A 15,327-nucleotide genomic window follows, 5' to 3' on the forward strand; every position below is an offset into this window, starting at 1 on the left:
GGTTGTTGATGCCAGACAGGGTGGTCTGAGTTTTTCAGAAACTGCTCATCTACTGGAATGTTCCCTCATAACCAACTCGTGGGTTTACAGAGAATGGTACAAAAACTGAACATATCAGAATCAGAATCAGAATCAGAAAGGGTTTTATTGCCAAATGTTGAGCAGGTTTACAACATTAGGAAATTGCTGCGGTGCTTCAGTGCAAACATGCTGTCATAAATTGCGCTTAAATAGACATGAAAAAATAAAAGTAAGAATAAGAATTAAAAGTGCTACGTAGAAAGATATATGCATGAGATATACATGAGATATACACATGAGAATAAGAATTAAAAGTGCTACGTAGAAAGATATATACATGAGTGCAGGTGGTGATCAGTGCCAAACATGGAATGATGCAGTGAACACAGCATAGGGTCATGAGTTAGTGGTGGGAACAGTCGTACGTTTATTGTTCATGTGTCCAACAGCAGAGGGGAAGAAACTGTTCTTATGGCGAGAGGTTCTGGTGCACTTTACAGGAAGGGCCAGAGTCGTCTCTATTTTTTGAGGCGACTGAGGTCCTTCAACATCTGCCAGAAAATGCTGAGGATTTTCTATGAGTCTGTTGTGGCCAGTGCGATCCTCTATGCTGTTGCATGCTGGGGGAGCAGGCTGAGGGTCGCAGATGCCAACAGACTTAATAAACTGATCCGTAAGGCCAGCAATGTTGTGGGGATGGAGCTGGACTCCCTCAAGGTGGTGTCGGAGAGGCGGATGCTGTCCAAGATAAAGACAATGTTGGATAACACCTCCCACCCATTCCATGACATGTTGGTCAGTCACAGGAGCACGTTCAGTGAGAGACTGAGATTACCGAAAAGCACCACTGAACGACACAGGAAATCATTCCTGCCTGTGGCCATCTCCCTGTACAACGCATCCACTTAACACACTGTTTGCTGCTACAGCTACACATGTTTCTTTTCCAACTATTTATTTATAAGTGACTTATGTATGTATGTATGTATATATATGTATATATTGTACTATTCTTAGTTAGCGTATTGTCTGTCTTGTCTTAATGTTGGTTTAAAATGGAGCACTGTAACAAAAAATAATTTCCCCCAGGGATCAATAAAGTATTCTGATTCTGATGATTCTGATTCTGAATGGACCGGAGCCTCCTGCCTGAGGGGAGCAGGTCAAACAGACTGTGTCCAGGGTGAGAAGGGTCAGCTGAGATCCGAGCTGCACGCCCCAGTGTCCTGGAGGTGTACAGGTCCTGCAGAGATGGGAGTCTACAGCCAATCACCTTCTCAGCAGAGCGCACAACACGCTGCAGTCTCTGTTTGTCCCTGATAGTGGCTCCAGCGTACCACACGGTGATGGAGGAGGTGAGGATGGACTCGATGATTGCGGTGTAGAATTGCATCATCGTCCATGTTGGCAGGTTGAATTTCTTCAGCTGCCTCAGGAAGTACATCCTCTGCTGGGCTTTCTTAATGACGGAGGTGATGGTGGGCTCCCACTTCAGGTCCTGAGTGATGGTGGTACCCAGGAAGCGGAATGAGTCCACAGAGGTGATGGGGGTGTCAGTCAGGATGATGGGGGGGAGTGGGGCTGTGTGCTTCCTGAAGTCCACAATAATCTCCACTGTCTTCTGGGCATTCAGCACCAGGTTGTTGTGGCTGCACCAGGACACCAGACGTTCAACCTCCCACCTGTAGGCAGACTCATCCCCGTCCGAGATGAGTCCAATAACGGTGGTGTCATCTGCAAACTTGATTAGCTTGACAGACTGGTGGGTGGAGGTGCAGCAGTTGGTGTACAGGGAGAAGAGCAGAGGAGAAAGAACACAGCCCTGAGGGGAGCCGGTGCTGATGGTCCGAGAGTCCGAGACATTCTTTCCCAGCCTCACATGCTGCTTCCTGTCCGTCAGGAAGTCAGTGATCCACCGGCAGATGGGATCAGGCACATTCATCTGGGAAAGCTTGCCTCGGAGATGGTCTGGAAGGATGGTGTTGAAGGCAGAGCTGAAGTCCACAAACAGGATCCTGGCGTAGGTTCCTGGGGAGTCCAGATGCTGCAGGATGAAGTGTAGAGCCATGTTGATGGCGTCATCTACAGACCTGTTGGCTCTGTATGCAAACTGCAGGGGGCCCAGGAGGGGGGCCGTGAGGGTCTTGAGATGGGAGAGAACTAGGCGCTCAAATGACTTCATGACCACAGATGTCGGAGCCACGGGTCTGTAGTCATTTAGTCCAGTGATCCTAGGTTTCTTGGGGACAGGGATTATGGTAGAGGACTTGAAGCAGGCAGGCACATGACATGCCTGCAGTGAGGAGTTGAAAATGCCAGAAAACACTGGGGCCAGCTCGTTTGCACAGTGTCTGAGGGTGGCAGGAGACACGCCGTCTGGGCCGGGAGCTTTCCGAGCATTCAGACTCCTAAACTGCTTCCTCACATCTGCTTCATGAATATGAAGAGTTGTGGTGGGAGGAGGTGGTGTGAAATCCTCTTTTGTGTGGGGTGAGGAGGGGGGTGTTGTAGGTGAACAGTTTGAAGGTGGTGATGGCTCTATGGAGGGGGGAGAGGTGGGGGAATTAGTGTCTAAAGTGCCTCTATTGTTGGGGCCGTTGGAGGTGTGAAGGCTGCCTGATGGCTCGTCAAAACGGCAGTAGAAGTCGTTAAGGGTGTTGGCTAAGAGCAAGTCATCAGTGGAGTGGGGGGTTTTAGGCTTGTAGTTTGTGATATTCCTAAAACCTTTCCACACAGAGGCCGAGTCATTCTCTGAGATCTGCTGCTGCATCTTCTCAGAGTGCTGATGTTTAGCAATGTCCACTTCTTTAGTGAACCTGTACTTGGCCTCTCTGTAGCAGTCCCTGTCTCCGCTTCTGAACGCCTTTCTCTTTTCCAGCCACAGCTTTTTGAGTTTGGGAGTAAACCAGGGTTTGTCATTGTTATAACTCACCCTGGTGCGTGATGGCACAATGCTGTCCTCACAGAAGTGGATATAGGAGGTGACAGTGTCCGTAAACTCGTCCAAGCTGTTAGAAGCAGCCTTCATTGTGTCCCAGTCTGTAGACTCCAAACACGTGCGAAGCTCCTCCACAGCCTCGTTGCTCCACAGTTTTTTTGTCCTCACGACAGGTTTGGAGAGCTTCAGCCTCTGTCTGTACGCGGGGATTAGGTGGATCATGACGTGGTCAGAAAGTCCGAGTGAAGCGCGGGGCACCGCGCGATAGGCCCCGCTGATCGTGCTGTAGCAGTGGTCTAATGTCCTCTCCTCTCTGGTCGGGCATTTAATATACTGCTTAATATACTGCTTATATTTCGGAAGCTCATGGCTCAGATTGGCTTTGTTATCTACTGAGCCGCAGTTTTCTGGATAGTTGCTGCCAAAGGAGAGTGGCCAGACATCTTTGAGCTACAGTTGCTCAAATAACCACTGAAGGTATGCAGAAGAGCATCTCTGAACGCACAACGTCAAATCTTGAAGCAGACGGGCTGCAGGACAGAAACCACACCGGGTGCCCCTGCTGTCAGCTGAGAGCAGTGTTTAAGAACAAAGAAAAACTGGGAAATTTGCACAAGCTCATCAAAATTGGACAACAGAAGATGAAAAAAAATATACTGACCGGTCTGAGTCTGGGTTTCTGTCACAACATTCAGAATGTAGGGTCAGAATTTGACATGGTACTGTAAGTCGAGGACCAGAAAAGCCTTATTGGATGCTCTCTTTTTAATTCTCTTGGTGCAATCTTCATATTTACACGTTGTATTCAGCACCATGACTCTTATACAATGAACCCGCAGTCTAACTGTTCCAGAGTCAAGCCCAAAGTTATTGTAAGCTTTGAAAGTACATGTGTGCAATTAATCTGTCCTTATACACTCGCCCACCTGCTGTTACCAGGAGGCATTTAGTGCTGGGTTACAGTATCTATCTTCCCCATGATTACATATAAACAGAAGAAGCTAGAGCCTTGTTGATACTGGAATTTTGGAGAGGGTACCAGTTTTCTTTAGAGAGAGAATATTATTTGATTTAAGTAAAAAAATCAGAGAAAAGGATTATGACTGTTTTGCTTTTGAACATTATTTAAACCCAAATAAATGACAAATACAAAAAAAAGACTGAGACTGTGAAATTATCAAAGTACAATTTATGCATCTTTCCATTTATAAGTTTAATTTAATCATATAGTCCATTAAACAGTTTATTATTGTGTGATTCTGTCACCTGCCAGAGGTAGAAATTAAGGAACAAAGCCATCAGTAAAGAGAAGAGAGATGATGACAGCAGAGGAAACAGAGGGGAGAGAAATCTTGTGTTTTGTTAGGCAATACTAGGTTTCACCTCAATAATTCATGATGTGTAATAGGAGGGTCCCACAATCTGTGGAGGGACGAGGGGAGGGTGAAGGTGAAGGCAAGGGAACATGAGTAGGAACAGAGGTAGGAAGGCTACGAGAAGCAACGTAAATGAAAGCGGGGCCGACAGCGTGTCAGAGAAAGTTAAAATGAAGGGTACTGATAATAAATAGAAAGCCAGAGAAAATGTAATAAAAAACAGAAATAAAGCAAAAAAGAAAGTAAATCAGCACATTATAGACATCTGAGAAAGTAGAACAAAAGAAAAGGAGAAACAGAGGGTTAAAAATAGAAAGACAAGGGTTATTATCGCATTATATGGACGTATCAGACCGCAGGATGACTTGTGCTAGAGTATGGTGAGACTGGGCTGCTCCACCAAGAAACTTTCTGTGAGAGCGTCAATGTTGTGACAGACACCATGAGACGGCACTTTTTAAACACCGTGATGTGTCGCCTAGCAGCACTTGATGAACGTCAGACGCCTTTAACACATTTACCTCAGTGTCGCTCTCAAACTCGGACATTTAAGTGGCATTTAAAGCAGCACGACCTGAGGAGGCTGTTATGTGCAAACACCCTCACCCAGGATCAGGACTGGGCACATTAGAAACTGGGACTGTTGTGGAGGGCCGAACCCTAGGAAAATAAGCCCCCATCCCTGCATTACACAGTCTGATCGGGTAACACTTTTACATAGTTTTTATTTGGTTATTAAAGTCTGGTTAAATACACAGTTTAATAATTAATGCATTTACCTTTTTCTTTTTTTTAAAAAGAAATAATTTAAAGTTGTAAAAAATGTAGCCAAATTTCTCCACTCTCCAAGACAACTCTCTATTTGACTCATCTTACTTGTCATGATTGTAACAAGTTTCTTAACTGCTCATCATTATAACTTCAACCTCTTACAACTTACATAATGGAGATCTGTTATCATTCTGTGGTTCTACTAGAGTTCAAAGAAGTCCCCATTTCTTTCGCTAGGCCTTGGCACAGCACATCACTTATCGTCTGACCAGCTCCTGGTTCGAGAGCCATTCCCACTACCTTTCAGCCACATTTATTCTGATTGGCTGACCCTTGTCAAAAGAAGGCTTGAACAGCAGGTGGGTGGGGCTTGACCGATTGCGATTTATTAAACTTATCAGCAAATAGCTGGTACGTGACATATAATATCATCGTGGTCTTTACTGCGCTCACCTTCATCATACAAAAGAGCAGAAAGGGACTGATTGGAGCGGTCTGAATCAGGGCTTACCTGCACATGCTGAACAGTATTAATTATGCTTCAAGAAAACCAAAACGTGCAAGTACTAACAAGACCTTTTTATCCCCCTATATCCACAAAGACCAAGCAAAACGCAATGTAAATGTAAAAAAATCCTATCATAACACATCTGGTCACCCAAGCTCTTGTGTGCCTGAAGTGTGTCTGCACCACAAGGTTTCACGGTATCATGTGAACTATTAGTGTGGGAGAGGTTTCATGTTTATTGCTTTCGCATGAGAGCTTCAAGAATTGTATATGGAGAGATCAGTAACTTTGTCTTTGTGTGGGTGTGTCTGTATTAGTCTGTGTGCTGGCTGGATTTCAAAAGAACCCCTTCAAGCTCTTCATCTGATGCCTCTACAAAGGGCCTGCCTAGCTGCAGGGGTTAGTGTCTGTGTATATATGTGTGCGTGTGTGTGTGCGCGTGTGTGTGTGTGTGTGTGTGTGCGTGTCTTCAAATAGACCACCATCTTTTATTTGAGTTGAGACAAAAGGCCACAGTCGTGCTGCAGAGGACCTAGAGTTATTGTCGCTCTAAAGGTGACACCTTTAGACATCTACACACAGTAGATGTTCACGTTACACTTATTGTGAGCGTACATACAAAACACACCCTGTAGTTAAGGTAAATCAACTATGAACACCATCTGACGCTTCATGTTCCAAATATGTTACTTTAACTTGATATGATTGAATTAACGATACAGAAGTGTGCATAATAGTAGTTATTACAGCTCAGTTACATTTGCACTATTACTGCTGGCATAAATTAAACACTTCAACCATTTAGGAGGTTGGAAAAAAAAAGAAAACTCGCCTGGCTGGGAATCACTGATGAATAGAGTGTCAACACAAAACAGAGCACAGTCCCAAGAGCCATGAAAGGCATAACAGCAAGAGTACACTTAATCTTAAAATCTTCATGCTTATTTAGTTGTTTTCCCATTCTTCCACAACACACGTATACCTAACACCCAGTCGACAGGAAAAACCACTGATTGGAAGACAAAGGGCTGAGAAAAAGGCTTCAAATAAAGGACAAAGACATAAAGGGTAAAGCTAGGGACAGGGTTGAGAAATGTGGCATCAAGATTCAAACAAACAGGAAGCGTCACGTTCTGAGGGACTTCGCATACCAGCAAGACAAAGAAAACAATCTAGCCAAGTCATTTTTTAAAAATATTTTTATTATGTAATAGACCATTTTCTAAAATTTCTAAAGTCTCTGTGCGACCCATGTGCCTCTCAGCGGGCCTCTGTGTCACAAACCGCCTTCGCTCACACAACACTAGCAGGATATCCTGTCAAAGGTCGCTACCAGCTGCTCGTAGCAACTCTCAGCAGCAGCCAGCCAATCTCTTTCAAGGCAGTTATGCCGCTAACACCAAGCTGACTTTTGCATTTATGAGTTTACATGTGCCACTCAATATACCATCTCTGTGTTTTTTTAAACATAAATCTACACACACAAGAAAAGAAATGAGCATGGAGCTATGATGCACCACCAAACACAGAACAAACATAGCCTAAGTATAGCGCTCGGAGCAGAGCAAGCTGGCAAATTAAGGTAAACAAGTGAATCAGAAACAATTAGAGGTACTTGGATGATATTCTGTAAAACCAAGTAATAAAAACACGGAAATTATTAGTGATGAGGAGACAAAAAAAACAGAGACAGAGAAATAGAAAAAAAATCTAAGGCAAAATTAGGCTCCAAAGCACAAAACTAATCCTTAATGTTTATCGTGAAGGAACATTCATATTAGGGCTGGGCGATATATCGAGTTTTTTAAAAATATCGATATATTTTCATACGAGATATAAGATGTGACAATATCGTTTATATCGATATAATCTATGTTACGTTATAATTATACTTGTGGAGCCGCAGGTTTGCCTCTCTTTCGTCCACTTTTGTCTCTACACAACGTTACTCGGCCTCGCCTCGCCTCTCCTTCACTGAACACAACTCCGCCTCCCCCATAGCTTCACCTGCAGGCAATGACAAGATGAAAGCGGAAAATCTCCGTTAGTGAGTTACCGTGCGTGGGGCTGGACGGCGTCAACGTGTTAGCGAGCTAACCGCGCTAGCGAGCTAACCGCGCTAACGACATGCAGCCCGGAGGGGCTGCACGGCCTAAAATCCTTTCATTTTCTCAAAAATCGACAGTACGCCTTATGTATGAATTCTGGTTGTGCTTACTGACCGCGAACCGATTTTATGTGGTACACAGCGCTCAGCAATCTGTCAAAAAATGTTTTAATATGACTTTGCTAAGCTACGGAGCTGCACCGCTTGATGGATTGTCGGAGGATTACGACTACCGAGGAGGAGCCTCGCGGAGTGATACGTACTGTGTGTGTATAAGGACCACAAATGGCACCTGTTCAGAGACGTGGTGCAGCTGTGAAATCTCTCTTTGTTATTATGCTCAGCGTCTATTAGTTCACATTTTGACTGCACAATTGTGAGCTTTTTGTTATGCACAAAAACAACATTGTTTTCTTTTATTTATGGACCATGATTATTTAATAAATGCTGATAATTTATTTTTGAGTAACTTTTTCATGTACATCTATGCTGTATGTAAATAAAAGTGCCCGTGTGACATCTGGGACACAGTGTGACTAAGAACTCTCTTTTTGTTCTTAACTTATGGCTTTTTAAAAAAAAAAAATCGAGATATATATCTTATATCGCCATCCAGCTAAAAAATATCGAGATATGACTTTTGGGTCATATCGCCCAGCCCTAATTCATATTGCCAAGTAATTACTTTCCAATGCAGCAGATTTATCAGCTGTGTAAGCATACACTTTCTTTAGCCAATCCAAAATCATAAACTACTGACACCACATTTCCATCCCACCAAATTACGAGGCCACAAGGCTCAGCTGTCTTTAAACTCGTCCGTTCTTTGACAGCGCAATTCTTCTTTGGTTTGCTGGAGGAAAACCCACGAAAGTTCCCTGTTCTTGGAACAGACATACCAAGACTTTTACCACTCCAGACGGCAAACATCCTACTGCACAATGGCCGTGCTTAAGGAGGTGGCACACTGGAGATTAAAGGAGGCAGGGGAGCACACGGAGCCACACCCTGAGGCCTACTGCATCCTGTGTAGCCTTTTAAAGAGTGAAAAGTACTGAAGACTTGAGGACTCACCCGCAAGACATCCACCAGTACTCTTAGCTTTCTTCCCAATCAACCTGCTTCTTGTGCATGCGACTACAATAACAGGATGGAGAGGGCGACTTCGGTGTGACAATCTGCCTCCAAGTAAAGTGACTTCAGCATCACAAGCCACAAACAAAAAGTTCACCACGGTCTGTGCAGTGCTTCGCCTGAGGCAAAAGAACAACCGACAGAGTGCTGAGACAGAAGGAGGAAGTAGAGGAAGTAGGCGTTTTTCGAGTGAGGAGGAAACAGGTCTGTCTGTTAAAGAAAAAAAAAGCGGTAAATTCAAAGATAAGACGACAACAGCCGAGAAAACTTAAAGCTCACATGCAAGGAAAGACAAACAATGCATCTGTTTCAAGCCTAGGAATTAAAAACACACTCAGTGAGGTGACAGGATTACTTAAGGGTAATTATAGCTTATGAATATGCCATCAGTGCCCCCCTACTCCAGCTCCACTGTGTTAGTCTAAACTGTTGAAGCCTTAATAGCCATCTACAAGCACAACAAATTAAGCCCAAGACTTATTCTGTGTGTATATGTCAGAGTAGACAGCTAACCTATCAGTGACATTTAGCACGCCAAAAATAAAGAGCAAGGTTCGCCCTTGTTCAAGAGCCAAGCTGCTGCTGCATCTAAAATGTTGGCATTAAAACATGGGCTGAGAGTAACGATGAATTCATGTATGGATTCAGATATCATCAACCAGTGCAGCTCACACTTTCACTTCCACCTCTCGCTCCCCCTAATTACCACAGTCTGCAACAACAGAGTGACTCAGATGTTTTATACTGTCACAAAAGATCGCTGATCATCAGGCCAAACGCCTAAATTAAACATTTACAGCTTGTGCAAGACGATGACATCTTCATCTCCAGCTGAGAGCTCAACAGGCCATCTGTGCAAGCGACACATACAAAAAACAGATGTTTGCTCCACCCAGGCTGAGGTCAACTTTGGTTAGAGTCAGCCCCATAAATACAAACAGTCGGGACTCTCGGTTCTTCCAGGGAGCCTCCGAAAGGCGAGCGCCCAAGCGGGAAAACATTTCAGCTCAGCCACAGCGGTGAAAACAAAACATGCCAATTGAAATATATCATATCCTCATTTAAGTCTTTCATGTTCCAAGACACGGAAATATGACCAAGATGACAGGCCTGCATGCGAAATGAGCGGTCATGTGATCGGCCGTGCCGTCAGAGCCTAACTTGGAAACTATCCTGACCTGAGGAAGTGAAAATATTTAGAGGACCTATGTCCTGGCTATAGAGCTAAGAATATCTGGGATATACTCCGACTGTCAGCAAACTGTGACAGAGGGACGAAAGCTAGCAAAGAGAGAAGCACGCCAGAGCTTTATTAATCTGTCCAAACTATCTAAACTCCTCCTTGAATGTCCTGACTTTGTAGTCGCTTTAAGCCCTCATGATTCATCCAGGATGCTACGACATATCTGTCGAGGTTGGCGAACGTGACATTTCTTCCATGTCACCATCTGCTGACTAAAACTCAAAAACTGCACAACACTACTGAAGAAATTACACCACCCCATTCTTTCAGAGTTAAAAGTCTTATGATCTGAAGTCAAACTCTAACGAGCTCATTTTGGCATATTTCCACAAATGCAGTTAATATGCATATCCCTCTTCCAAAATGGAACAAAAAGTCCAAACCTACACAACCTCAAAAAAAGGAAGAAAAAAAGAAAGAAAAAAAACCACAACGAGGTGGAAATATTTATGCTCGGACCTTTCTGAGCATGTGGACAGACAGCATTTCAGTAAACTATTTTGTGCAAGTGTTTTGAGACGTTTACGTAATGATGAACAAGAATTTAAGCCGCCCGTAAATGTTCCTCGTTAACAGAACAGAAAAGGCGCTAAATGGTACCACCCAAAATTTAAGCATGTAAGTGACGAGGGGGTCGATACTCAAAACTCTTGATTGACCTGCTGCAATGTTTACACATACATTTTTTTTTTTTTGGTTAGTTGATTTTATGATCTCTGTGTTAGATCTGAAATGTGTCGAGTTTATCCAAAAGCAGCAGACTGACTGAAGCAGTCTCCTCTGTTTGTGGCTCTAGTCTTGGGCCATTCAGCCTTAGCTGGTTTTTTAAAAGAATTTCAAAAGCCAAAAGCTTTTGAAATTCTTTTAAAAAGTGGTCTTGAGCAATAGTTCTGCAGACTTTCAAAAAGCCTTTTTTACTCACTTTCCTACCAGAGCATTGTCAGTTTAATGTTGTGAGGTTGTTTTTTTTTGTTTGTCTTTTAAATTAAGCCACTTAACACTGAAGCACATCAGAGCACATAACTCCACGGGATGAGCTAGTTTTGTGTCTATCTTTGGGGACTTTTGTAACTAGCAGCCTATCACATACATTTATTTTCCCCCCACTTTTTTACCTGAATTTACTAACAGTCTCAAAAATAACAATGTTTCACAGGCATAAAATAGTATTTTAACACCAAAAAGGTGATTCCCTATTATTATTAAAAAGCTTGTACACTTAAAAAACTTGTATGTTTTTTGGATGGTTTGCCGAGCGCCCTCAATAATTTTGAGGAAGCTGGACAAACAGAGGACAAAAGAAGAAGTAACTATAAATAACTGTTTATACCAGACGAAAATACACACAGTCACAGCAAGACTTCAGACACAAAACCCCGAGGCTTTCATTATTATATCTGGAGACTTTAACCATGCCACACTGGATTCTACTCTGGCTGCTTTTCACCAGTTTGTGAATTGTCCCACAAGGAGCAACAGGACAATTGACCTACTGTATGCTAATGTGAGAGATGCATACAGAGCCACCCCCCTCCCCCCACTAGGGAAGTCAGACCACAACCTGGTTTACCTACAGCCACAATACACACCCCTCGTCCAAAGGCAGCCTGTCACAACGCGCTCCATCCGGAGATGGACCCCAGAAAAGGAGGATGCTCTGAGAGACTGCTATGACACCACAGACTGGGATGTGCTCCTGAGCCCACATGGTGAGGACATAGAGGGGGCGACACACTGTCTTACAGACTACCTCAACTTTTGTGTGGACACAGTCGCCCCTGCTAAGACGGTACGGTGTTATCCTAATAACAAACCGTGGGTAACACAGGAAGTCAAAGCTGTCCTCAACATGAAGAAGAAGGCTTTCAGGAGCAAAGTGAAGGAGGAGATGAAAGCAGCACAGCGGGAGGTGAAACGCTGCCTGAGGGAAGCAAAGGACACCTACAGGAGGAAGGTGGAGCAGAAGTTGGAGAGGAACAATATGAGGGAGGTCTGGAATGGTGTGAAAACCATCACAGGCCACAACACCAAGAAAAGCACAGTGGGGGGGACTGTGGAGAAGGCAAACGAACTCAACAACTTCTTCAACAGGTTTGACCAGCCCACAACCCCCCCACCCTCACCCTCACCTTCACTACAGAGTCCTCTCCCCACTCTCCTGCCTCCCTCGCTTCCCCCCCTTCCTGACACCATGACACCCCCCTCCTCCAATCCCTCTCTCAGCAGCAAGACATCTCCCCCCCTCCCCTCCTCCCAAACATCTCCCAGTGTCACAGTGGATCAGGTCAGGAGGCAACTGAGGAAGCTTCGCCCCAGAAAGGCAGCAGGCCCAGACAAGGTGTGTCCTAGGATGCTTAAGGCGTGTGCTGCTGAACTTGGGGAGCCGCTACAACGAGTCTTCAACCTCAGTCTGCGACTGGGGAGAGTGCCCGCCCTATGGAAGACATCCTGCATCGTCCCGGTCCCCAAAAAGAACCGGCCCAATGAGCTGAATGACTTCCGACCGGTGGCACTGACGTCACATCTTATGAAGACTCTAGAGCGGCTCTTCCTCAACCTCCTCCGACCACAGGTACAACATGCCCAGGACCCACTACAGTTTGCATACAAGGTGGGTGTCGGAGTGGAGGATGCCATCCTGTACCTCCTACACAGAAGCCCACTCACACCTGGATGGGGGAAAAGGCACGGTCAGGATCCTGTTTCTTGACTTTTCCAGTGCCTTTAATACCATCCGGCCCTGTATGCTTCAGGAAAAACTGAACAGGATGGAGGTGGACCCCTGCCTGGTGGCTTGGATCTCCGACTACCTCACCGACAGACCACAGTACGTCAGGCTGAAGGACATCACGTCTGACACAGTGGTCAGCAGCACAGGAGCACCACAGGGAACTGTGCTGTCCCCTCTTCTCTTCACCCTGTACACCTCTGACTTCTGCTACAACTCTGAATTATGCCATATTCAGAAGTTTGCAGATGACACGGCCATCATGGGGTGTATCTGGGATGATCAGGAAGAGGAGTACAGAAGTCTGGTGAGGAACTTTGTCGCATGGAGTCACACAAACCACCTGCAACTCAACACCTCAAAGACTAAGGAACTGGTTGTGGACTTCGGGAGGTCCAGAGAAGGTCCACTGCCAGTTCAGATAGAGGGGGAGGAGGTGGAGGTGGTCAACAAGTACAAGTACCTCGGGCTGTGGGTGGACAATAAACTGGACTGGTCATGCAACACAGAGCACCTGTATAAAAAAGCCCAAAGCCGACTGTACTTCCTCAGGAGGCTGAGGTCTTTTAACATCTGCAGGAAGCTCCTGAGGATGTTTTACCAGTCAGTGGTTGCTGGAGTACTTTTCTATGCTGTGGTGTGCTGGGGGAGCAGCACAGCAAAGAGGGACTCATCCAGGCTGGAGAAACTGATCAGGAGGGCTAGCTCTGTGGTCGGCATGAAGCTGGACACTCTGGTGACAGTGGCAGAGAAAAGGACATTAAAGAAACTGATGGACATTATGGACAATGCTGGGCATCCTCTGCACACGGCCATAAACAATCAGAAGAGTCTGTTCAGTGACAGGTTGCTTCTCCCCAAGACAAGAACTAACAGACTTAAAAACTCCTTTGTCCCACACGCCATCAGACTGTTTAACTCCTCTCTGGAGGGGAGAGGGAGGGGAAACAGGAGGACAAAGGAGGGGGGAACAACTAAGCTGCAGTGCCTCTGCACCTCACTGTACAATACCTTGTGCAATACTTTTTGTAAATAGTCAACAGTGCAATAGACTCAATACTTGAAATGTGCAATTCACTTGTATTTTTATTTTTTATTCCTATTTATTCTATTTATCCCCTTTGTATATTTTATTTATATTTGTCTCTGTATTTATATATGTGTGTGTGTGTGTGTGTGTGTGTGTGTGTGTGTGTGTGTGTGTGTGTGTGTATATATATATATATAACAGTTCTGTAACTGTAACTTCGGTCGTTGCTGTGCTTTTTTTGGAAGTCGAATTTCCCAGAGGAACCCACCCGAGGGATTAATAAAGTTCTATCTTATCTTATCTTATCTTAACAGTAGCTGAAAATTAAAAAATAGGGGAAAATCCAGTGAAGACCTGACACCGGATACATGTGGCCCTTCAGTTGATCTGTGCACTGAAGCCTCATCAGAAATAGTGTCAGGGGAAGGGTGACTGTCAAAGAAGGGAAACAGGCAGAAAATGATGAGGTATGCTAAATTACACAAGAACTGAACTGAAAATCAACAGCAACAAGTCTTATGGAGTAATGAAACCAAGTTTGAACTGTCTGATTCAAATTGTCACTGGTATATATGGAGGTGATGAAGAGTTTACATGCATGACAATGATCCCAAACACACAGAGACTGCAGAAAAAGCATAGCTGGATATAAAAACACACACTGAAACACTATCGGTCATGGATTGGTCTCCCCAGAGCCCCGACCTCAACATTATTTAAGCAGTGTGGGATCATCAGAATGGAGAACAGAACAAAAAGCAGCCAGCATCCAAAGAAAAGCTTTGACTGTCCTTCATGAAGCCTGGAGAACTATGGACTAGACTTTTGCAGAGTACTGTGAGAGCTTAAAATCAGCTATTACTCAGCGGAAAAACAAAGAATTTGGCATATTAGAATACTAATAATTTAAAGCTGATTGTTTCATTTACCAGCTATGCTGACCTATTTCTGAAAAGTAAACAGAAGTTTTCACATACATAGCAGCAAGATGTTGATTAACAACAACACATGGGCAAATATTCAAAACAAGTGTTACTGTTTATAAAATTCAGGAGCTGGATATCAGTCAGCAGCTCTATGACCATGGCCTAGATAACCACTGTTTGCGAGGAATGTGAGCTTGTGGATGCACTTCTTTCTATATGGTTGTAGATCAAAGCGTTAACTGAAAATTTAAAGCAAATGCAGGTTTTAAATAAAGTCAGGGAGGTGCTGACGTCATCCAATTGACTGGTGTTTCAAAAGCTTCTTTTCTTATTCACAGACTTTCTCTTTTTTAAACATAAAATGAATCGGCACATTCCCACATTGTGCTTGCAGAGGAGGTTGTCAGGCCAAGATAATTCCATAACACTTCGGGGGTTCATCTATTATTCAAAGCCACATCCACACTTATTCCACTTAAGAAGAGTAACACGTTTCACTTGCATGATCAAACTACAGCCGTAAATGAACACAAGCTATTAGCCTG

General features: G+C 44.3%; 1 protein-coding gene across 1 annotated transcript in view; it reads right to left on the reverse strand.

Moving 5' to 3' along the window:
• elmo1 (engulfment and cell motility 1 (ced-12 homolog, C. elegans)) overlaps positions 1 to 8,986 on the reverse strand; it is a 72,924-nt gene extending 63,938 nt beyond the window's left edge. Inside the window, exon 1 of the mRNA XM_085347043.1 lies at positions 8,796 to 8,986. The gene's annotated coding sequence lies outside the window, so the exon portion shown is untranslated. The remainder of the gene's footprint in view (positions 1 to 8,795) is intronic.
• Positions 8,987 to 15,327: the final 6,341 nt, after the last annotated feature.

The sequence above is a fragment of the Diplotaxodon limnothrissa genome, linkage group LG22 (assembly GCF_057381915.1).
Source record: "Diplotaxodon limnothrissa isolate DT_005_m linkage group LG22, D_limnothrissa_male_GT1.1, whole genome shotgun sequence".
Classification (NCBI taxonomy): domain Eukaryota; kingdom Metazoa; phylum Chordata; class Actinopteri; order Cichliformes; family Cichlidae; genus Diplotaxodon; species Diplotaxodon limnothrissa.